The sequence below is a fragment of the Alligator mississippiensis genome, chromosome 4 (assembly GCF_030867095.1).
Source record: "Alligator mississippiensis isolate rAllMis1 chromosome 4, rAllMis1, whole genome shotgun sequence".
NCBI lineage: Eukaryota > Metazoa > Chordata > Crocodylia > Alligatoridae > Alligator > Alligator mississippiensis.
In genome coordinates, this window is record NC_081827.1 from 245,978,627 (window position 1) to 246,004,534 (window position 25,908).

The 25,908-nt window shown below is 43.4% G+C and overlaps 1 protein-coding gene across 1 annotated transcript in view; it reads left to right on the plus strand.

The window, feature by feature from the left end:
* ADCY5 (adenylate cyclase 5) overlaps positions 1-25,908 on the plus strand; it is a 307,462-nt gene that overhangs the window by 190,146 nt on the left and 91,408 nt on the right. The gene's annotated exons all lie outside the window — the stretch shown is intronic.

The following is a 25,908-nucleotide window of genomic DNA, read 5'->3' on the forward strand; positions in this document are numbered from 1 at the left end:
CCCGTCCAGGCTCAGCAGCAGTGGCTGCCAGGCAGAAACTGTTGCTCAGCATGGGGAAAAGCAGCCACTCCCCCTCACTGCTGCCAGGAAGTTCCAGGTGCCCAAAGCCTGCCCTGGGCTGCCCCATGGCTCTGCTGCCATCACTGTCGCCTCTGGGCTGCGGAGCGTGGCAGCAGTGAGAGTGCAGAGCAGCCTCAGGGCAGCCCAGCGCGGCGCAGGATCTGGTTGGCTGCAGCAAGAACTGCCCGGCAGCGGTGAAGGGGAGAGGCCACTTTTCCCATTCACTGAACAACAGTTTCTGCCTGGCAGCTGCCACTGCTGATGCTGCTGAGTCTGGATGGGAGAGTCTGGACCGGCGCGGGGCACCGGGTTGGGACTGCCCATGGATGGACAAGTCCGGACTGGGTCGGGGCTGAGTGCGCAGGTCCCTGCTGGTACCACGGGGCTGGGGCCAGCAGCGGCGGCGGCCAGAAGGAGCTGCCATTGTCTGGGCTGCCTAGAAAGGCAGTCGAGCCATGGAGCTGCCCCCACCTTACTGCATGCCCAGGGGGTGGCAGGACGCACCATGGCTGGGCAGCACCTGGGCCAAGTGGGACCAAGGAACCTGCCGCAGGCCAGACAAAGGCACTTCATGGGCTGGATCTGGCCCATGGGCTGTATTTTACCCACCCCTGCTATAGAGGCTCTTAAATATAAGCAATAGGTAGTCCATTTGGTAGAGGACAGAGGCACTTGCATCTTCCTGTCCATTACACTGTCTAAGCAGATATTTTTTTCCTAGGGGCATGCTTCTACCTGTGCAGGATATATATGTGATTTTCATGCAGAAGTGAAGTGGTCTCTCTAACATGAGTGAATAAAAGAAAAATCTGTTTAAGACCTTATTCAGGGCTTCCTGTGAATGAGTTCATAATCTCCTGTTTATTGTGATGGAAAGTAAAGTTCAGAGACTAATTTATCCACAATGAAAATATGACTTCCTCTCACTTTTGGCAGCAAGTTATTTTTCCAGACAATGCTGTATTAAAATGAATCTGAGGCAGTGGTGTTGGTCAAGATGAAAAGATATGTTGGGTTAATATATTCAGTTTAGATGCAAATGACCATGTTTTATGAGGGGTTTTTTGAAGTGAGGAATCTTTCTCTGAGTTATTGTATGAGAATTAACTTTGACAAATACAGAACTTCGTGGTGTGACTTGACCTTTCCCACAGCTGTGTGTTAAATATAAAGACCATTGTCAAATATAATCAGGAAAGGAGTTCCCAAGACTATACGAGTCCCCTTTTTGGGTAAACAACGCAGTGAATTATGCAATTAAATGATCTTATCTTGCATAAGATTATATCTGATACACACACATACACACACACACACATTAAAGTATACATAGATTATTTTATTTACCTGATGCTTTCCAGGTGGAAATTTAAACATTCACTGTTCCTGTGCTATTTATAGTAGCCCATTGCAATGATAATGGCTTAATGATATCAAGGTTTGGCCAAATATAGTAATCTCAAGGCTATAAATGGAATTCAGACATACTCTATAGAAGAATAAAGGTTGGCACTGTCACTTTTTACATTCCTCTGATGAACTGTTTCACAAAGTTTATTTTAGAGATGGTATCCAGGCATGGGGAAAGTGACAATTTCCTCTCTCCTCCTCTTTATATAATTTTTGTGAACTGCATACTGAATGAGATTAACTTGGTGTCGCAAATTGTTTAAAATAGCTTGACAACTTGAATTAGACTATTTGTAGAAATAAAACAATGGGTTCCTGTTGCTGCAGGCATTGTAAATGAGCAACATGTTTAACTAGCTTTCTGATTCAATTATATTCTAGCAACAAAACTTAAAAATTCTCTCTGATTGATTACCGTTAAACATTTCAACTAAAAAACAAATCACTAGTTTTGAGAGTCAAGATTCCTGGATTCTCGTGCCAGCTCTGCAGTCAAGCAAGCTTCTCTGTCATCTGTAGGAAGAGGTAGTTAGCCATGTTAGTCTGAAGTCAAGCAGAAGGCAGGGTGGAGTTGCACCTTATAGACTAACTGAATCAGAGATGCATACACTTTTGTAAGGGGCAGCCAACTTCATCAGATGCTATGAATGGACTTGCAGAGAGCAGGGTGCTAAGCAGAAAGGGAAAAAGGTAATTTAAATACAAAGGACAGGGAAAGGGGGAGGAAAGGATGAGGGAGAAGGCAGTTATGAGCGAGATAAGGGTGGGTTGAAGAGATCCAAAAAGGATAAATAAAGCGGCTAACCCGTTGAGGTATATAAGCATTGTAAAAGGTACGACAGGTTTTGGGAGAAGAATCTGGAGTCTAAGATTGAGACCATATGTAATAGTCCAGTCTGTCGATGATTTGGTGTTATGCAATTTCATGCTCAAATTGAGTGCTGAAGTTTTGTTGGCCAAGACCAGCTACCTTGGGTCAGTGATGGACTATCTAGGGAGGTTAAAGCATTGTGCCACTGGCTTTTGTGTCTTTGTGCAACTGATGTCAAATCAGGGTGTGCCCCATCTGTCCAGCGTAGACAGCAGAGGGGCACTGTAAGCAGGTGATGGCATATGTGATGTTGGTAGAGGGGCAGGTGAACAAACCCTGGATGGTATAATGAGGTCTGGGTTGATGAGGGGTACAGCTGGTATCGGGGTCTGAAGCAAAGTCTGGTGGCTTAGTGAGAATAGGGCTTAAATAGTCTGTTGGTGGACAGGTGACATTTAAGGTTGCAGAGTTGCCTGTAAATCAGGACAGGGTGGTCCCCTCCGTCTACCTTCAGATGGTTGTCATTTTTCTGGGAGAGGTGGGAGGCTACTAATGATGTCTCTGAGGTGTTCAAGCTGGGAGCTCCGTGTGACAAGAAGAGCCAGACTTAGACCATCTCAAGGTACTCCTGCTCTCTGCAAGTCTTTTCATAGCAGTTGACAAAGTAGGCTGTTGCTTACAAAAGCTTTCATCTTTCTGAACATGTTAGTCTCCATGGGGCTCCACCTTGCCTAGCCTGAAGCCTCTCTCATATGTAAAATGGATATGGTATGTGTCTACTACAGAAGTAATGTGGTACTTAGCTGTTTGTAAAGAGTTTGGGGATTGTAGGATGTTAAGCATCATATATTTGCAAACTGCTGCTTTTGGGGCAATGATTTTTCAATTGGATAAACTGCTAGAGATCCCAGTTGCATTTTAGTCATGAAACAAGATTAAAAGTCTTGAAGCCACACTTTCTTTCCTCAAGTCTAACGGTGAAGTTCAACATTGTACTTGGATCATATGGAACTGGTACAATGTTAAGCGGTGTTAAAGTGGGAACATGCAGTGAGCAGTCGCATGTTAAGACCTAATACCCTTTCTTGCCTGCCCAGCTTTGACTTGCTGTGAGAGGGCTGGCAAGCAGGGGAGTGGCTAGGAGCCAGGGCACCCAGCCTCTCTCCTTGCTCTGGGTAGTAGGGTATGAGGGTCTAGAAGTGGTGCATCCTGGGATACTAAAGGACTGCAGATTTCTTGTTTCATCTCTGTGGAACAGAATGAAGTTACCCTAACATGAGCTAAGTAGCAAGGCCCAGAGTTAACCCTCTCCTGACATGGCATAACTTTGAGATGCTCAGGGGGAACTTATCATGAGTTCTTCTTCTCATGTCTCTATACCACGCTTGACCATTTTGTTACACCTGCTTGTGCCCGTGTATTCTTTGGGAGACCTTTCATTGTACGTAGGCAGTTGAGACATTGCCACCTTTGCTGTGGTTCGTCATCCTCTGGTGGTAAGGACTTGGGTGCTGGAATGTCCACTTTTTCACTGCCAGATGGGTTTTTTTTTCCAGTTTCTCATTTCACATCTATAATCTTGTCTCCTTGGGTGTGGCACCAAGAGGTTGAGTGCTGGTGAGGAAACTTCCGTGTGACTTCAGACATTTGCGTGCCACACAGTGGTCATATGTTGGGTGTCTCGCATCTTTGGTTTGTCTTGATCATTGTGTCTTGCTGGCTGCTGCTCTTCTGATGTCAGGTGGAGTGACGCCAGGCAGCAGACACGCACTGGTTAGGCTGGTAGGCTTCAGCCATCCTGTGACGCGTCAGCAGCTGTAATTCAGAATGGGGTCAAAGCGCTTGGCATGCATGGATTTCTCTCATACAGGGGGCATGCATACTCTGCAGAAGAGAAGCTGAGAGCCAAGGAAGTGGTTCAGATGGTTGAGGGGCTCTCCATTTCAAGTTGATGTTCTTGTATAAATTGTTGTTACGAGTGCTCACCTTGGCTTTGTCTTGTGACTCCAAGGCTCACCTTGGCTTTGTGACTCCAAGGCAAACTGGGTTTGGACAGTGGGATAGTGGAGTCCCAGACCATGTAATGCTTTGTTGGCGGTCGGCCTTGTCGTTTTTCAAAAGGAAGGCACATACTTGTGTTTTCGTTGGGCTGGCGCATAATTGTTTCTCAGTGTAGTATGAGGTTAGGCCAGTTAGTGCCTCCCACAGGGATTTTGCAGTATGGTCAAAGCTAGTGTTTTAGGCTGTTATGCGCAGGTCATCTGCTTACATGAAACATTTTGTTTCCAGATCGATCAATTTGGTTGTATAGGTGTTTTATAACAGTGGTGCAAGTGTGCTTCCTTGGGGGAGGCCATTAATCTGTTGCATCCATCTGCTTTGTTTCCTATCCAGTTTGACAAGAAAGTCTGTTTTCAAGCAGGGCTCATACCAAGCTCTGTAAGGTATAGATTTTTTTTTGTCATTTCCAGGGTCTTGTGGAGGAGTTGTCAGTGGTTAACTGTAATGTAGGCAGCTGTTAGGTTGACAAAAACAGCTCCAGCGATTTGACCTCTTTCAAAACCATCTTCAATATGTTGAGTTAGATTGAGCAGCTGGCTCATTGTTGATTTCCCCCCCCCCCAGGAAAAAGCTGTCTTGTTCAGGGATTTGGTGTTTATCCACGTATGGGGCAAGCTGGTTCAGTATCAGTCATTTATACAGTTTACATGTGTGACATAGCAGAAAGAAGTCTGAAGCTCTTTGGGTCGGATGGATCTTTCCCTGAGCACGTTGCCATATCTTTAGGATGTTTTTACTAACTGCATGAGTTTTTATAGGCAGAGGAGCTAGTCTTGAGACTGGGATCCATATTGCTTGATTTGTTCAGTAAGTGTGTCGTCAAGGCTGGCTGCTTTCCCAGCCTTCAGTGCATTAATACCAGCATTCAGCTCTGTCATTGAAAAGGGGCTTGTAAAACCTGTGTCTTTAGGGTACTTGTCCTTTTCCAGTCTGAGTGTTTTTTGGTTTTTTTATTTGTTTTGGGAGTTTTACCACTGAGAAGCATCTGTTGGGCAGTATAATTACTGGTGACATTATGATGTTGATCAACCTTTCATGGGTCTTTGCTCAGTTTGCATATTGCTGCCCATGCCTTTTTACTGTTATGCGTTATACCAGTTGACTCAATCAAGGTCTCCCAAGAGTTCCTGCATTCTTCTGTAACGGCTGACACGGGCTCCTTGCCTGTAGTGATAGCGTTTGCAGAAAAACGGGTCTAGTTCACGCTGTTGCCTGTAGTCTTAGTACAGGCCAGTGGTTTGCAGAGTGAGACCTAGCATGTAATTGGTGCAGCAGCCCCACAGGATGGCATTCCTTGCAGATTTCTGTACAGCTTTTATGAATTGGTCATAGTCATCAGGCAGTACTTTGATGGTTTGGACTGTGGCATCAAGGCATTCTGAAAAGCCTTTCTAGTTTGCCTTTTTAAAGTTGAAACATTTGTGAAATGGCATGGTTGCAGCTTTGATCTGAATGCCAACTGGTCAATAATGAGAATGGGGGATAGGGTCTAATACCATTTTATTATTTAGCCCAGTGATGGTGTTGGTGGTGAATATAAGGTCTGGGTTGTATCCCTGTTTCCAGGGGCTGCTATTGAATGGTTTAGGTAGCTTTGGGTAATGGATTAGATTTAGGTGGTATGCATCCGACCAGGCTTCTACTGCTTCACCACTTTTGGTCTCATTGTAGCCCCGTTGCGTGCTGTGGCTGTTAAAGAGTCGCCAGTGATCACTTGTGGTTTGTTCGGAGTGATCCCTGGTGTATCTGTAAAGGCAAGACTCATGTTGGGTGCTTTGTAGACTGAAGTGATTATAATTCTGTAGAGTTCGGCAGTCAGGATTTCAGTGCTGTTTTCTTCAGTCTTTGTTGTAGAGTTTATGACCGTTTCAGTTTTAACAGGTATGGCACTTACATGTTGCTTGTGTGGTCTTTGAATTGCCATAGTCATGCCAGGTATTGAAGGATGGTTATTAGGAGGTGCTCACTGTGTGTCTTGTAGGCACAAGTCATTGCACTGGACTTCCTTGCATAGATTTGCAATCAGTTCTCTTTTTTACTGTTGGAAACTCTTCAAGGTTTGTAGACAGTACCATCAGTACTGGCCTTAAAGAGGGCTTGTGTTTACTTTGGTCACAAGGCATTAAGATTGATTATAGTTGATCAATTTGTAATGTCAAAATCGTGGTTTGAAGTGTTAGCAGAATTTGCAAGTATTACCTGACAGGGTTTGTGATGTGAACACTTCTGCTGTGTGCTCCTTAGCATGAGTTAATGAGCTTTAATATGTGAACACTCACATTTTAAGTGTCCTTAGTATGGTCTAAGTGTAACATGTCACTTCACACTAAGTGTTCATTCTTTCTGTTTAAAGGGAAGGCATCAGTCAAAGCACAGTGTATCAAACAGCTTGGTTCTGACTGCTGCTAGTAGAAAGGCTCCCAAAGTCTAGCTATAATTGGGCTCATTCTGATGTTAATGTAAGAACGCATCAAATTAGCATCCTCGTTAATTTTGTATTCTGGTTGGCATATATAAACCTTTTTCTGAGCATGTAGTGCTCTGATGTCCTACTTGCTAACCGTAACACCTCTTTCATAAAACTGAATAAGTTTCTATTGAGACGTATTCCACTAAGTCCAGTTCAAACTGTGGGTTTCTCCTGTAGGTAGGTTTGCCAACTGTCTGTTGTTTTTAATAGCTCATCCAGATTTTTTTTTTCCTTTTACATGAAACACAGGTGAAGCTAAGTAGAAACCAAGTTTAATTTTACCACCTTCAATACGTAAAAATCTATTACATATAGAATGTGTGATCGCTACTTGCTGGATATTTTGAAAGAGCCCAAAAATGATCTTGTGTTTTCACCAGAGTTCATGTAGCTGGAATTTCTATAGTTAGCCTCACTGGAATGAGACCATACCACCGTGCCATTCAGTAGTGTGTTGTTTTTTTTTACCTGATCCCTGCCCTGTCATCTCTCCACCACCTCATAACAAAGGTGGTTTATGGTTGTGGACACAAGGGTCTTGCATGAATCAGGAGGAGGCCCAGCAGCAGTTTTTCACAGACATCTGGCTTTGACACAATATTCTCCATAGTAGCCAGACCAGTCCAAGGCCTTGACTTCCTTTCTGGTTTTCCCCAAGCTGGGTCATGTTGTCAGCTGCCAGAATCATGCACCGGCCCTTTGGAGGGGGATGCTTGCGTTCCTATTGGGAGAGATCACATTGCCTTCCCATAGCTTGTGCCAAGATCTCAGGCATGGCTCTGGGGTACCTCGAGCTGCCCTGGCACCCTCTCTTTTCTTCAGGGCCTGTGTTGAACTGGCATGGAAGAACGCATTGTGGGTAGGCTGGAGGTTGCTGCAGATTCATATTTATGTGGCTCCTGTGACCCCACACAGCTAATACAGTGGAGATGTGATTGTTAACAGCAACAACAAGGGGGCACGCGGCAGCCCCATGCTGCCCTCACTTCAGTGCAAGGTAAATTTTGCTTTCCCAAGTGACGTGCTCTCTACGAATCTCAAAGCCCAAATACTCTGTCTTTAGTGGGGTGGGGTGAGTTTCCTCTTAAATCATTGTGCATAAATCCTGCAGGTTCTTCTACACAGCAATAATGGTTTAGTAACTGTTAAACTAAGCTGGATTTAAACCAGTGGCTGGAAGTGAAACTCTCTGTAGCTTACTACTAATTGCCTGAGTCATCCTATCCGTTTGTTATTTCTCAGAGGAGTGTGATAGTGGAAAATAAGAGTCTTTGGGGAAAAAGATGTTCAAGCTAAAATCTGCCTGTGAAAGGAGCATGTGTATTTTACAGTAGTTATTACAACCCATCTCAAGTTGGCTTCAAAGTTTATAGGCTTGGAACATAGTATCAAAAAAGAACATTTCAAAGCAAGGTCGGTCCCAATCGTTTCCTCAACAGGATTCACTTTTGATTCATGTGGCATTGCTCAAAGCCTTAGCTGACCTTTAAGACAAAGAGGGGGAGCAATTTTATCATCAAACTTTATTAATCAAATCCACCTCCTCATATACACTGGCACATTGCTGCTCATCTTCAAGAGCCAGAGAAAGAGGGCAAGAGTCTTATCTCCCAACATAGTAACTTGCTTGAATTTTCCTCTGAGAGTTTACAGGTCTTTTTATTTGAACTGGAGCTATATTGTGATCTTGCTTGCTTACTGCTGGGAACTCCTGGTACTTTCAAGGGGACAAAGAACGCTTGTACAGGCCAAAGAACAAAACAGATAAATAATTCTCTGCAAGGCACCCTGTTGGATGGCACCACTTCAACTCTTGTGCTGTAATAAAGGCAACCACCAAGAAGTGCAATATGCCAGGTGACTGCAGTTCTGCAGCTACCCAGCAGTCTATCCGCAATTAAGAAGAGCCTGTGATATATAATTCACACCCTGCTATTCAGAGTTTACACAGGGGTCTGTGAAGTTCACAGGGTGATGTAGAGGAAAGTGTTAGATGTTTTAATGATGAAATACTGTGGCTAGTGAATCAGAGGGAATAGCGAAAAGATGCCACTAGCTTACAGAGCAATGTTTTAGTTCATCAGGGTGAGTTAGATTCCCCCTCTTCTTCAGAATTATTAATCCATTAATTTGCAGTATCAAATAATTGAACCCTAGAAAATTAGGGTTGAAAGGGACCTCAGGAAGTCATCTAACCCAACCTCCTGCTCAAAGCAGGACCATCCCCACCTATATCACCAGCCAAGGCCTTGTTTAGGTGGGTCTTAAAAACCTCCAGGGATGGAGATTCCACCACCTCTCTGGGTCACCTGTTCCAGTGCTTACTACATAATGCAGATCTCATTTTGTGATTGCCCTGAAGGCAGAGACGGACAAGTTTCAAAAGGTGCTAATTAAGCAAGCCAAGTGAGATTCCCTCTCTGTTTCCTCTTGGGTCCACACGGCTTCCCTCCGGAATGAAGCTGAGACCTCCAATGGCCCGAGTTTATACCTTTCTCAAGCCCCACTGAAAGTTAACCAGATTGTTTCTTCCAAAAATGCATTACGTGTAGCATAAAGGAGCAGAGTTTATATCATGCATGAATATGAATGAATCTACACATTCATTAATGCACTGTAATTACGGTTTACAGGTTGTAGCCATATTAGTCTACGGCAAAAGGAATCGGAACTCTGGGTAGAGGTGATATCTTTTATTAGACCAACTAAATCCTGGGCAGGAATTTCTGTTATGTTGATGTGCCTCTGAGCTCTGTAGAAATGCAAATTTAGCTCGAACAACAGGCAGGGGCAGGGTGTCAGCTTTCAGGTTTCCAGGTGGTAAATTTTGCTTCCAGGAGAGCATTCAATCTTCCCACTCTTCTGTAAAGTATGAAACAACATAACCAGAAGGAAACATAATTCTACCTCCTGCTTGCCACCAGACAACTTCAAGGTAAAAAGACTTTTTTCCAACTTTTATCTGAGCCTAATTTGCAAAAAATGAACTATTCCAACCAGGAGATCTTACAACACCTTCAGCTTTCCTGTGAAATACAAATTTTCATTTCCACCTAGGAGACATTTTACAATCTTTGCTTTCTTTTATGCCTGACGAAGGGTGTGTGTGTCTGAAAGCTTGCAAATAAAGAATTTTTGCAAATACCTATTTGATGTAATGAAAGATATCACCTCTGCCATGAATTCTGAGTCCTGTAATCACCGCGCATTAAGTTTAGTACCGTTAATAACAGGTACTAACCTAATGTGCCATAATTGGTGCTACTGCACATTAGCACAGATGAACACTTTGTGTGATACTTAATGTGTATTGGACTAATATTGCACATTAGCATGGTTTTTGCCAGCTGCACTAATGCGCAATAGAATTAGCCCAGTGGGTATTAATTATTTTGTGTAGACGTGCCCTGTTTAACTGAATCTGCAAACTGCTTTCTCCTTGTTCCTATAAAGACTAAATACTTAACACTTCACTTTTTCATGCTGCAGTCAGCTGAAATTCACAACAGTATTTCAGTGGTTCTTTTTGGTGAAGAAGCTAAAACAGAGTTCAGTGGGACAAGGTAAATGCCCCATCTTGTTTTATTTTAAGTCCTTATCAGTTATTGTTTGTCCTGTGCTTACTGGCTTTGTTTAGCTAAGAGATAGAAAAGATGACCTGAGAGGAGGAAGTGTCTAGAAAGAATACAAGGTAGATAAGGGAAAAGAATTTTTCAGCAATAAGGAAAAGCAACAGAGAGAGAATAAGACATGCAGAGAGAGATTATACATGGCAGGTAAAAGCAATGATTTCATAAACACTAGGGCTGGAAGGGACCTTAGAAGATCATCGAGTCAGGCCCCCGATTGATGGCACTTGGAACATTTCTGGAGTGCTTGCCTTTGCCATTCTGTCTTATGGAGTGATTCTTCATCCTGTGTTGCATAGCACAGGCTTTTCTACTAGTGCATTTGTTTTTTTTCAATTAAAAGATATACAGAGCCCTGTAAGTTATAGATGAAGGCATTTGGTAAAAGCAAGCTAGTCCTGAGAACAGTGGGGGGCATGGTGCTGATACGTGGTTTTAAGAATTGTTGAAGAGGACGAGGAGAATTCTGCTATTCTGATCGAATTCTTCTAGGGGATTCTGCTCTCCTTGTAAGTCTGCCACGTTCTGGGGAAAAATGTCTGCTGTTTCCTCATTGCTAATGATCCCTGTTAATCCTTTACTGTTGTTCCAGTTCTTAGCCTTCACTGATAAAATAAAGGATATGCTTGCTGATTCAGTAAAACTCTTTACAACAAGTATTGTGAATGTTGCCCACAAATGACCACCTTCATACTTGTGAACTATGCCTGATCCCAGCCTCACAAAGCTAGTAGGAAGCCACCTGAGGATTTGAACCCGATTCTCTCAAAGCCTTATTCCACTGAGTTGAGTGGGAATTACAGCTGCTTAGTGTCTCTGAGGATCATGGCATTAGTTAAAAAGCCAGTGCTCTAACTGGTTATGCATCATGCTCATCCCACAAACTTAATCAGCTTTACTGTCTCAGCAGAACACCCTCTCTCCACCTTCTCTGTACTAAGTGGCCGGTGATTTGGGAACTTGAGTGTTCAGAACTTGTTCCTTCCCACATCCATCCTTCATGCTTGCTTAGCTCCTTTGTAGCCTGTGCAAAAGAGATCTGGGAGTACAACATGCTGTCCCTCGCTCCGGGAAGGAGCTGAGTGTACGAGGCAGTGGGGAGCTGTTGCAGGGAAGGGGATGCTGTAGTGATAGTCTGTTGATCCACCGTGACAGCTCATTTGTTTTGTTTTTAACTTCAACAAGAGTTCTCTGTAAAGTCTGATAATACGTTGGCACCGTTTAACACTCGTCATGGGAAATGTGATGCTAATAAGATGTTACCAGGACAGCCCCAGTTATTCCAACAGCCATTTAATTTCTGTTATCTCCAAAGCCTGTCGGATCCATAAGTGTTAAATGCAGTGGCAAGTTGGAGGCGCGCTTTGAAAAATGTCTTGGAACGTGAAGTAGACGAGAGACAGTATGTCAAGGAGCTGATGGGGTGGGGGGCTGGCCTGGCAGCAAATAGGGCTAGAAATAACAGTAAACTGAAATAAATAATATTCAAGTGGTGAACAGGGGTGGGGGGAAACGAGGGAGAGATTAGGAAAGCCATGCTAAGACCTTTTTCATAATGGTGCCAAAACAGAGTTGATTAGCAGTCTGAGAGAAGTCCTAAATTAAACGTACATCCTCCTTTCTGCAGTAACGGATGTTTCCAAGGACGAGTGCACTTGCAGGGATCAATTTGTAAAATGAAGGAAATGGGACTTTGGCTTCTGTTCTAGGTAACGCGACCAATTCTAGTTGTAGATCAAACGGAGCAAATCGGAAGCCAAATACTATCCATAAAAATATAACTCTTGCGTTGCATTTAGAAACATTAGTTCTGGATTTCATTAAGAGCTACTGTAAATGCAATTCTGATAGGTTTTGAGGATCTTTTTTCTAGCCAAGCATAAAAGAGGCCTTTTTAATGATCAGGTTTCCTCTTCCCTTCCTCCTCCCCCTACCCCCCTTCACCCATCTGGTTGAGGAGAATCCTTACTTATGTTAAATAGCAGCTGCCAAGTTATACCTCAGAATAATCCATCTGAATTGGAAGGAATGGCACTTTTTATTTTATAGAGTACAACTCCGAGGTTAGGTAGTCTTCTGGGGTATTTTTTTAAGCAACAGTACTCTTGGCCATGTTCTAGAGCAATGTAAAACAAATGCTGCGTTTAGAATAAAATTCATTTATTCATTGATGGACAAGGTTGAGAACTGCAGTGTTGTGTTCTTCGACCACCTGTTTGAAAGTATGCGTTCGGGAGTGCAGTAGAGTGAAGTAATGTGTTCTGCTAGGGTCTTTTCCTGGTTTAAACTATATTAGAGCATCTGGCAGCTGTGCTGAGTCCAAGACCTAGGAGAGACAGATGTGTGATGCTAGTCGTTAGCCCTCTTAAAAAGAAGACACAACCTCCTTTATGAGGGCAGTGGGCTATCTCTGTACTCGTTGTCAAAATGCATCTCAAGAATCGTGCTGGACTTCTTTGTTACCAAAAATGTAGGGGGATAAAGCCATCCTTGGCTAGTCATAAGATCATCCCATCCTACCATACTCCACAAACCTGAAGCAGCTGTAGTGGTCCATGTGATAATAATCAACTTACGCTCCAGTGACTTCACTTGCTTTAGTGACCGATGAATTCAGTCTTACCAAAGAAACTCCAGTTGATGTAGGGAGTATCATTTTGCCTGCTAATAAATGTCTGTGAGAGTACATCACTCCAGTGCTCGGAGAACTGGTCTGGCTCCTCTTTTTCTACGTGGTCACAGACCTTGGGTGGCTACAGTCCTTTGGAGAATTCATCGGGGCAGTGGGAGTGAGAATCACGAGACTAATATGTTTTTAGTGTTGTATCATGTCTGTGAAACTTGCTTTTGGAAGAAGCAAGGGTGATTGTGAACCTGACTATCTCCAAGGCAGAAGTAAAAAATCCTCCTCTAGATATAACCTTATATACACTCAGTCACACCATACCCCATGCCAGGACACACACATTCCTGCACCTTCCCCCAAGATGGATTTGAATACTGAAAAGTACGCAAGTAATAAAATGTGCATTTGGGTCTAATTTTCTTTTCAAAATATGTCATGAAATAGAGGCCCGGCCTCCTTTCCTCATTCTACCAGGAATCTTTTGTTGTGTTATAGTTTCATGAAACTTTAACTATTGAAATTTTTCTACTTTTTCGTTAATTGTTAAATTTATTGAGCTAACACTAAAATAATGGAATACGGAGAATTTGTGGAAATACCAAAGATCTTCTGGCTCGTGTTCAAAATGCCTCATTTACATAACAAACTGGTAAGTTTATATATCTCTTTGTGATAAGTCAAGTAAAATGCTTTAATTTTAGATGCTATTGCAATTAAACTCTGGGATTCATATGGCTCTAATCAAGTGGGTTTTTATCTGATGAGCAGTAAAAGAGATTTGGTGCTATTAAATACTAGACTTGCACTTTCATTGGTAGTTATTAGATCACTGTACTTTGCTTAAGCATATACATGAAATTGGGGGTAATTGGTTTGTTATTTAATTTGTCCTTTGTGTTTCTTCAATTGCTTTGGAATTGTTTTTCCTAAACATCTAAGGAAGCTATTTCCATGAATATCATACCCTGGTAGAGTGCCTAGCAAAACCTTAAAAGTATATTTCATTGCTCATATCTCACAGCTTTGTAACTTTTCTATTAATCTAAATCAAATCCAGTATTTGTTGTTACCAATAACTGAACAAATCCTCAGTCATTTTGCTAGGAAAGTGACATTTGGAGCAAACCCTTCTTTGTATTTATCTTAACCCTCCATATTTTCAGAGCATTATGCAAATATAAGCACCTCCTCCCCCTTCTAAGTAGGAATTGCCTCCCAATTGCAGGAAGGGAAAACTAGGAGACTAGGAGACTGAAGTCGTGACAGTGATTTATTTAAATTTAATTAACGTCTCAGTAGGAGAGTCTGGGTAGAGCTCAGAAGTTCCTGGCTCCCTGTAGCCTGTCTGCTGCTTAGGACATGTCGTCTTGAGCTACCTACAAAGTATTTTCACGTAAATAACCAGAGGATCCCTTTTGTGCTGGGGATTAGCTATTTTTACAATTGCAGGCCTTCCCGTCATGGGGAATTAGCCCTAATTTCAGAAATTAGTGTAGCTACGATGGATGTGCAAATAATTGTCATTTTAGCTGAGCTGTTGAACAAAACTCAAGAACAAAGAAAATCAGTTTGCATGGGACCAGATTTTTACCTTTTTTTCCCCCTTCTTGTTGAAATGGGAACTGCAAATAATTGAATTCAGCATCATGCTCCATAGACTCTGGCACGTCTACGAAAAGCAAAGGCAGTGAAGGGCTGGAGTCTCCAGACTGGGAGTGCTGATGTAGCTATAAGATATGTCCCCTTTCACGCAAAAGCTTAGGGGCTAGGGTGTTAGAGATTCATGTTTTATAAATCCCTTCTCTTCTAAAGAAGATAGGACCCACAATTCATATGCCCTTAGGCAAGCGCCCCAAGCATCAAGGTATTTCAGGGGTAGAAGGGTCTTCTCTTTTTCTTGCTGATTTTTTTTCCTATGACCAGCCAGCAAACTGTCCCAACTCCTACGAAGTGCTATGACCTCCAGGCAAGAATCTTTCTCTGAATCAGGCAGGGACTGGATTTGGACCAGGGCCTCCCACTTCTCAGGGGCTTCCTGGCTAGGCTATGAAGTGTTTCAGTTGGAGCTGTCCTTCATGTAAAGTTATCTCTGAAATACCACAGGAGCAAGGGGCTGTGCCTGCTTGCACACACGTGTACCCCCTCCGTAAAGATGCACGCGTCCACTATGATAAGCGTGGGCTATCTGAGCCAGGGGACCTACATGCCTGCCGGTTCAAAGTTGGCTCGAGTCCTGTGCCAGGCAGCAGCAGTGTGTTCAGGACTCAGTATCAGACTATCATCCCTTCTTTCTCCACCTCCTGGCTGGGCAGGCTTAACCCTGTCTCCATACCTTCATCAAAAGAATCATCCATCAGCTATGTTTACGGGATGTTATCCTGATGGTCAAGAAAAGTATGGTGCGACTTGATAAATGGACTGCGTTTCATGTTACTGAGCCTTGCTTGCTTAACTGCAGTTCGCATTAAGTTAGCAGCGAAGGGCCGTCACTAGCTGCTCAGAGAGGTTTATGTGGCTAAGAGTTCCTGAACACTATTCATTTTTGGCTGGTCCCATACGTTCCCTTTTAAAGAGCTTGTTGGCTGCTTTCAACAGCATTTTTTTCCCCCCTACGGTGTACAGGCTGGGAAAACTAGGCGTGTGACTGAGCCGCAGCAAACGGCTTCCAAGTTAAGATGCAGTTCGTTTACTGTGCTGTAGCTGTGACACTATAAATAAAGTTATTAGCATCGATATGTAAATGGGTTTCTATTTTTGTTCCCTGCATTGTTTGTAAAATCTAGGGCAGTTATTCATTAGGAATCATCTGCTGCTTAGCACTGAGTCTGCCCACGTTTAGAGCTGTGTGGGCTATTTTTTTTTTTTTCCTACTCGCTTTTAGAAATTAGTTCCTTTGCAAGTGTCTTTATTGTGCCGTATAAGAAACAGACAAGCTGTGCTAAGCATTTTCAGGCTTCCGGAAAGCGGCGTGGTACTTCAGAACAGAGAATCATCTCTTGCTGTCTGAACCGTAAGAGCATTAAAAGCTGCAACATGAACATCAAATACCACAGCTGCTATTTGGCTTAGTATGCTTTTTTCCAAGCTTAATTTTGTGCAAAGAGCATTATTATTTTTTCCCCCCTTCATCCTCCCCAATAAGCACTTATTGAGGCTTTCTGAAACTTTTTTTTTTTAAAGACTGATGGATTGACAGCCTTGGGCTTTGTGTACAATAGCAATTTGTATCACCCTAATTATCCCAGTATAGTTTAAATAATACGACTCCCTGAAGCGCAGATGCAATTACCTTGGTAAAATCGTCATTTTATGCCAGTATAGTCATTCCTGTGTGGGAAGGGAAGTAAGGTATACAAATAGAAGGCACCTTATAACTGCACTCATGCTAGGGATTGTATTAGTATAGCTAAATTGGTTTAAAAAGAAGTCATATTATTAGACATAGTTATGTACTATACAGCTTTCAAGTATAGACAAGGCATGGGTGACTGAAGGCCTTTTTCTCCAGAACTGCAGCACAAATAGCAATTGCGCATGTCTCCTCACTGTACTGCCAAGCTGCCACAGCCCTGACCTCAAGGAATCCCCATTAGGGGAAGGTGGAGGGTGTCCCTGCCTATTCCCCTTGTCTCCCTGAGACTAACAACCATTTCAGTGCCAGTTTGCAGCTCTTGAGCTTTTGTGAGGTGGGCATTATTTACCATTAAACTCCCAGATGCTATACCGAGCAGCTATCAAATGTCTATGGCACGACATTCAGCCACTAGCAAACATTACTTCAATTCACATTTTTCTGCCTAGCATACATTTAGATTTGCGATAATAGGTCTTGTTTCTGGCCTAACGACCTGTTCTTGTTACAGCTGAGCTTGTCGCCATTCCAAATGCCAAGCAATCTTTTCTTTTTAGATCAAGATTATGATTATTACACTGAACTTCCGGGAGAGTAGAAATAGGCTAGAGGCTGCAGTGATGGGTGCTTTGTGAGCAGAAAAGTCTAAACCAGTAATTCTTTCCTCTTATTTCTGTGGTGTGTGACATGTTTCCCAAGTACCCTCTTGTTTCAGGCCGCTCGCTATGATACAGGGGAAGATGAGGCCAAACTGTTATTACTCACTGAATAATATTTTAATGAACTGAAGACGAATAACTATGCAAGAATTCCACATTTGGTCATCTCTCCAGACTTTCCCGAGTGGCTTGTTGCAATATTTCATTTAATTAACTCAGAGTGCACCGCTCCAAAACCCATCAATGAGAGATGCTCTAGCAAGAGCAAAGTATTTGTTGTTTATTTGCAGATCTGCTTTTCTAGGTATAGACATTATAGATTTCATAGACATTAGGGCTGGAAGGGACCTCACAAGATCATCGGGTCCAGCCCCCCCTGCCCAAACAGCAGGAAGTCAGCTGTGGTCAAAGGATCCCAGCAAGATAGGCATCCAAGTGTTTCTTGAAAGTGTTCAGAGCAGCTGCTTGCACCACGTCTGGGGGGAGTTTATTCCAGGCCCTGGGGACTCAGTGGTAAAGAAGTTTTTCCTTATGCCCAGCCTAAAATGGTCTTCCAGGAGTTTGTAACCACTGGACCTTGTCTTCCCTTGGGTGCCCTGGTGAACAGCTGTTCCCCCAGATCCTGATGCACACCCCTGATGTACGTATAAGCTGCCACCAGGTCACCCCTGAGCCTGCGCTTCTCCAAGCTGAAGAGTCCCATGGCTCTCAGCCTCTTCTTCATGCGGCCTGGTGCAGTGCTTCTGAAATTAAACTAATAATCACACCTGTTTCAACAGAAAAAAAGAACAGTTTTGGGGAAGAGAATGAAAGAAAGTTTTTAAAGTACTGTATTTGCATACATGATGAGAAGAGCTGCAGCATAACCAGGGTGGTTGAGAGGGCCTCCCCCCACCCCAGGTGCCAGGTTAGGAGAGGCACTGGAATCATCCCCACCTCCATGGGGTCAGTCTGTGTCTGCCAGGACCTCTAAAAACAGTCCCCAGCTGCTGCCACTTGAAGAGAAGCAGCGAGAGCCAGCAGAGCACATACACAGGCAGCAGCATCCTGGCCAGGACGGAGATCCCAGTGGGGTAAAGAGTGCTGTCCCCTGCCAGCCTGCCCCTATTCCTCCAGCTCGCATTTGGATTCTCCCTCTCATTCCCCTGCTCTTGGAACCACATTACCCCTTGCCACTACCCCACCCCACCCCACCCCACAGGCAGCAACTCGTTTTGTTATGCCTCTCTTATGCCTTCAGTTCTCATTGGTTTTTGCAAGTTTTACCTTTGTGTTGAAGTCCACAGCTCAGGAGTGCATTCAGCTGTTACAGGCGTTCTTGGTATTTCTCAGGTGCCCTCCTTTCTGATTTACACAGCTAGCTGGACTTCACTAAAACATGTGACAGCTGTAGGTAAGACTCCAGCATTTGTCATCCCCTTCACCAACCCCTGCTTTCCAGCTCTTGGCCTTTCTTCCCTCTTTCCGTGTGCCCCCATCCCCAGCTCTCTAGCATCTCTGCCCAGGGTGCAAAAAATCACTAGTTACACCTCTGACTGAGCCACCGGTGGAAAGCAGCCGTGAAAAAGGAAATTCAGTTCTATGGTATATCAGCTGATTATTGCCATTATTCTTCAGATTCTTCAGGGCACTGGTGAAACCTGGCTTTTTCACATGGTTGATATTCAAAATATGCCACAGCCCATGATCATCTTAACCATGAGACGGTGCCTTTTATCTGATGATCTCAACACGCTTTAAGATGCTGGATAAGCATTATTAGTCTGCTTCACTTTACATGGAGAATTTAAGATGTTTTAAGTAACTGACCCAAGATTAGGGCCACTATGGCATTGAACATGATGTCCTGACTCCCACTGCCCTGTCCTGCATAGGAGAAATGAAAGTGTTATGGCTACTTCCTGATACTGCTGCCCATTATCTGAACAGGCAAAATACACAGAATTATGAGCATTTAACATGCCTTTTGTACCTCCAGAGCAATACATTTAAGCAGAGCATTCACACATTGAATTTAGAGTATCAGGTAATTAGAGAAGAAAGGAAGATGTGCAGAATACAATATTTCATAGTACAAGGTGAATTTTATATACGTATATTCCTCCAGTGAATTACCCAAAGCCATGTTCCAAGCCACCGCTCACTATGCATGATGGTGAGAACCCAGAATTTTTCTGTGATTAGTTTGTAAGTCTGTAGCTGCCACTTTGCTGAATTAGAGAAGAGAAATATGGACGGGTCTCCATTTCAAAGCCCATTTCTCTGCATTGCTATCGTGTTCAGTTTACCATTAAGCTTACCAGGGTTTCCTTGTACTGTTTTTGTCCTTTTGCATTTTATTGTAGCTTGCTATCAGTAGCATCACGCTAGGAATCCAATTTCAGTGTATATGTAGGGCTATGCCCTACAGTACTGATATCTCACTTGCTGTTTTTGGAGCAAATAAAGTCATTCTCTGTAAAACTTATGAAAGCAACCTGTGGAAGCAAAAAGTAGATTATACTTCAATGTGTACCTTTTCTTATCTGTTCTGAGTCCCAGCTTTGTACTTCATCATACTACCTGATTTGCTCAGAAACAAATTCTTTTCATGCCTTTTTGCTTAGCAAAGAGAATGGGCAGTGGGCTTAATAGATTCAGGTACAGCTGAAGATGTATATTTGTGTAGCTTGCTCTGAATAATTATGGCACTGAGGTTCTATATTTAATATATGGTTTGTTCATCCACCAAGGATCTTTGGTCATGCATCAAGCTCTGTATCCAAAGTGCTGAGAGACTTTGGAAATGAAATTAGGAGAAAGTAGGCGACTGTAATAGCAAAACATAAAGATTTCAGTAACTCAGGATCACAAGTTATATGATGCATGATTCAGGCTTTCACTGAGGAAGGCAAAGCTATGAAATATTCATGTGGAGTGGTTTGACCTCAGTGGAAGGGCTCAACACATGACCTATACTCCACTTATAAGCTAATTAAGGGACTAATCTGAGTGTGGTGTCGGTGGCGCACAGGCCTGGAACTAAATCTCTGCACAGAGTCAAATTTCACCCACTTTTTTTCAGTGCAGACTTCCTTCCCCCCACTTCCATGAATATGATGAATATTCAGCATCTTTTTTTCTCCCTCTTCCAGATTTATGTAGGTTGTGAACAAAATGAGAGAAATACAAAACTCTCTTTATAGTCTATGATGTGCCCTGTATCTAATATTTGAAAGTTGTACTATAACCCAAATGATTAGGTTATGGGTGCTATACAGTTCATTTTTGGATCTTCTGTTTTTTTAATCAAACTTCTCTTAACCCAGCCAGTGATCCAGTAAAACTTTAAAAGCCTAAATGGGGTCCAGATATGTAGATATTTGGATGAGATTTTCAAGGAATACCTACCTGCTGTAGGAGGATCATAGGAAAATAGGGCTAAAAGAGACCTTGCAAGGTCATTTAGTCTAGCCCCCTGCTCAAGGCAGGATCATTCAAGACTAAACCATTCCAGCCGAGTGTCTAAATTGCTTTTGAAAGTTTACAGGGATTGAGATTTCACACTTTCCCCTAGGTAGGCTGTTCGAGTGCTTGACCACCCTCATAATTCAAAGGTTTCTTCTCTCCAACCTACATTTCCCCTGCTGAAGTTTGAGGCCGTTGTTCCTAGTTCTGTACCCTGTGGCCATGGAGAAAAGCCCATATCCATCCTCCTGAGGGGTAGCGTAAGGGAGGAGTTGGGGGGGGCGGGTGGCAGGCTATAGCCATGCCAAAATGGCCTTAGCCACCCCTCCTAGCACTGCCCTTGTCCAACCCCCACCCCCTTGCTGTACAGCTGAACCTGCCCTGCTCCTGGCCTCAGAGGTGAGGCGCCTTAACTGGGTATTGTTAAAAAAAATGAATAAGTATGTTTGGCCAGATATATAGCATAATCCCCCCCTTCCCCCCCCTCAATTTTTTGTCTACCCCACCTCAGCACCCCCGCCCCCCATCGGGAAGAGCCTGGCACCACCCCTGATCCTCCTCCATCAAATACCCTTCAGATATTTGAAGACCTTTATTAGGAATTGCAGAAATGCTCTACTGTCATGGCTTCTTGAACTTAATACTCGTCCCTAGTTGGGACCCCTTGGGGAAGTGACCAAAGCAATAAAAGCCATGATGTAAAAGAGAGAATAATAAAAGCTCAACCAATCTAGAAATCATATCTGTTAGAGAGGCACTGTATGTTCACAACTATTAAGTAATCAGGGTAGGTAGAAGACATGGACAAGACAGTGCATGGAAAACCAGTGAGTCACGTTTAGATCTTGAATCCACAAATCACCAGTTAGAGTCGGAGACCCTTTAAGTCCCAGAAAGTGTGGGATACTCCCTACAGCATGTTGTTCAGCACTTTGTCTAGCATTGCTTTAATCCCATAAGCTCTCAACATTTGCTGTTTGAATCACATTTGGCAAGTTTATCCTGACAGCAAGGATATTTAGCCAAGCAGTGCTGCTTTTCCAGTTTCCATCCAAAAGCAGCAATATGCACAGAATGATCACTTCAATCCAGCCTTATTTAGGGCATTGTTTCCTTGTTCCCTCTATCCCCTTCCATGTTATCTTCCCTCCAACATCCTGTCTTCTTGTAATTAATTTAGTTGGCTTTTGGGGCCAGGGACTATTCAATCTCTCAGTATGGCGTGCATAACTATCATGTTACATTAAAGTAACATGATAGGCATGTGGCTATTACACATCGTGCAGTAGTCACCTGTTTTTTCTCAAACAAGTCTAGTGTTGAAATGTAGGCAATGCTGAACCAAGACACGAACGATCGCATATTGATGTTTAAAGAAAGACTGGATGAAGAGGAACAAATAAAGTTTCACAATGGTAATCTGCATGCCTCATGCAACTGAAGAAGAAGACAAGTCTAAACAGCTTTGCAGAAAGCATGGGGCAGATAAGAGGAATTTCATGTACCAGAGTTTAACAGCAGTGACCCTTGGCACAATACTGTGAATGTCTGGCAGTATATACTGGGCAAATCTAAAGTAAATATTAAGGATATGTAGCCCTAAATTATTTGATAGTGGTGGATCCATTGTTTTAACCTTCCAGGCTCCCAGGCTGACATACAAAGCCGTGCTTAGGAAGGTTTACTAGAGACAACTTAACATCTTATCTAACTTTAAACAAAAGCCAATAGGACACATTGAATTCAGAGGGCTGAAAATGCTGTAGCCAAAATAAATTTTGATTCTAGGGATCTCATTCTTGTTCTTTTTACTTGTTATATATTCATCTGATTATTTCATAATTGTCCTGCTAATTTTCAAGGCTATACTAACCACACCAGCATAGTGTAGTGCTTAGGGAATGAAAATGGTAAACCCACTGAAGTGGATTAAGATCTAGTTCAAACAAATGCTCTCTCACTAGAAGGTATAAAATTAGAGATCTGGAAAGAGAGATTAAAAATAAAGATAAAAACAACCCCCTCAACAAATAAAGGCATGCTGGAATATTAATTAGTCTGGTTGCTTTCTTAAAAAATCCCTCTCAAACCTTGCAGCATATAGTTTAAAACACATTATTTGAAAGCAGTGTTCTAGGTATGGTGAAGAGATGTGCAGTTGCACAAAAGACAAGATAGAAAGTCCTTTTTACTATCACCAACAGAAGGACATAAAACTGGAAGCCAATCCATTTAATCCAGCACAAAGAAATAAATAATAGAATAGGCACTGGGTTTAAGTAGTGCCTTTTATTCTAAACAGTTTCCCACTGTATTTTCTAAAACAGGTAATGGCGAGCTGACAGAGGGCTAGGTAAAAAAAATCCTTTGTTGACTTCACCAGAGCTCTCCCAAGCTTGGCATTTTGACTTTTTCTCTACAAGCCAAGATGGGGAACTGTCCAGATTCATAAGATTATCTGAAAATGTCCATGCATGCATCAATACAGAGAGCTACTGAATTTTTAGAACAGAGCTGCTGACATTTCCTTAATATTTAATATGAGGCACAGATGATACAATTCAGTCACTATGAGACTGAAGTGGCCCATATATCTAGGACAGAAGTGTCTGATTGTCATGCTGTCCTCAAGCTGTCTTTCCCTGGCTACAGTTCTGCAGGCACAGTCAATTAGATGGCATTAATTAGGGGGCCTTCCGCTGTAGTGGAGGACGTGGCCTTCTTCCTCGGCGCTCTCAAGTGCATTGTTACAATCCTGGCAGTGCTGGAACAGTGACAGTCCCCATCCCCCTGGTTTACCTGTGGTAGGTTAGGGTACTTTTGGTGTCTTTGGGCAATGTGTCTTGTAGTTGTGCAGTAGGTTGACTGTGTCGTTACTGGGACAGATTAGACAAGGACTTGTACAGGAAGTGCTTTGGGAAAAGGTAACACCATGTTCTTTCCCACTTCCTATCCCAGGTCTTGTGTCTAGAAGCTTTGTCACTAACTGCTTGGCTTTGATCAAGCCATTTGACCTTTGCTGCCCTTCACTTTTTTCCATCTTTATAAGGCAGATGCCTAGTCTTCCTGATCCTGAGCTGGATCCACCATTTGGGCAATTACTCTGCCTTGCTAAGTTCTCTTTCATCTTGAACAGTTACAGCACCCTTCTTTTTATGCTTCACTGTTAGGAATATTTCCGTCTTCCCCTTGGTACCAAAGAAGTAATCCCCCAATGAACAAATTATAGGGTTCAAAAGCCTCCCTGCTTTGATACCCTGGAACCTCATTTAGAAAAGGCCATTGTTATTTCTACTGATGATCAGTAGGGATCCTAGAAATCCATTTCCCAGAGAAAAATGCAGAATTTGCATTTTTATAGAGATTCTTTTGAATTGCTGGGGAAAAATTTAAAAACATACTGAAAATAAAATGCTGGTTTCAGTTGTTTGGCAGCCTGCTTGGGAGGGAGGGAGGGAGGGAGGGAGGGAGAAGCTGCCAGCACACAGGAAGCAGACAAGATGGCAACTGCCCCCTCCTCCCTCTGCTGCTGATTGGCTGAGAGGGCTGCCTGTCATGTGCCCCCCCCCAACAGCAGCAGGGGGTGGGGTCTCCTGTAGGACAACCCTCGCAGCTAATCGGCAGTGAGGGGTGGGGCCACCTCGAGGGCCCCTCAACCAATCAGCATTGTCAAGTTGCTCGCCATAGATAAATGTGGATTTGGGGGTTTTTATTGGAGAATTTTTGTTTTCTAGACACGGAAAACTAGGATCCCTGATGATCAGCAGGCAGAGGTGTCAACTTTTATTGTAATCACAGAATGAGAAACTACTTTGGGCACAAAACCCTGAATTTCCCGCTGTTTGTCACAGGCACCTATAACACGCTTTTGCAGTTTGGCTTGTAGCCATTCATATTCCATTTTATTTGTTTTGTCTTCCCAAAATAGGAGGTAATAACTTATTTTCTTTATAAGGAACGCTTGCTGGGGTCACCTGACCCCCAGTTATCTTTCCTGCTTGGTGCAGGGGGCTGGACCCGATGATCTGCCAAGGTCCGTTTCAGCATTACAATCTATGAATCCATTTTCAGCAGGGAATCGACCCACCATACTACAGTAGGAAAATATTTAAGCCAAAGAATTTTTAAAAAATATTGGAAACTGGCTTCCCAAGTTTTTAAAATATGAAACTATTATTGATGTAGTTGCATGAGTGCTTAGATAATTGGGGTGACAGTTGAGACTCTCAAAATTCTCTGCAAAGGTTGGGAAGGAATTGTTTTCTAACAAGACATTCATAAACTCCCTCATTTGGTTGCTCATGCCAAGTTATCTTTGGTCTTCCCTTCTACCTGTTTTACAGCCTTTGAGAGAAGATAGTTATGTCAAAGGGCAGGATCAGGCAGTGGGACTGATTCATCAGCGCTTGGAAGGGCTGGATGGGTACAAGTCAGCTGGCCTGGATGACCTCCATTCACGGGTGCTGAAGGAATTGGCCAGTGTCATTGCTGAGCTGCTGGCACGGCTGTTTGAGCTCTCATGGTGCTCTGGCCAGGTCCCTGAGGACTGGAAAAAGGCCAACGTGGTACCCATTTTTAAGGAGGGGAGAAGGGAGGAGGCAGGTAACTTTAGGCCAGTCAGCCTTACCTCTGTCCCTGGGAAAATACTAGAAAAAATCATCACAGAGCATATTTGTGAAAGCCCAGCAGGGGAAACGATGCTGAAAGGAAACCAGCATGGGTTTGTCACAGGTAGATCCTGCCTGACAAACCTTATAGCCTTTTATGACCAGGTCACACACTGCTCTGACACAAGAGCGGAGACCAGTGTCATCTACCTGGATTTTGGGAGGGCCTTCGACACAGTTTCACATCCTGTTTTCATAGGGAAGCTAACGGGCTGTGGAGTGGACGCCTGCACAGTCAGGGGGGTGGCCAACTGGCTTAGGGACAGCACCCAGAGAGTGGTGGTGGCCAGGTCGTTCTCGGCCTGGAAGGAGGTGGGCAGTGGGGTCCCCCAGGGTTTGGTCCTTGGGCCGGTGTTATTTAATATCTTCATCGGCGATTTGGACGAGGGTGTGTTGAGCACCCTCTCCAAGTTTGCAGATGATACCAAGTTATGGAGCAAAGTTAATACACTGGAGGGCAGGGAGGAGATGCAGTCCAACCTGGATAGGTTAGATCAATGGGCGGAATTAAATAGGATGCAGTTCAACAAAGATAAATGTAAGGGACTCCACCTAGGAAGGAGGAATCCCCAGCGCACCTACAGGTTGGGGGATGTCCTCCTCAGCAGCTCAGAGGCTGAGAGAGATCTTGGAGTCATAGTTGACTACAAAATGAACATGAGCCAGCAGTATAACAAGGCCATCAACAAAGCTAATCGCACCGTGTCGTGAATTAA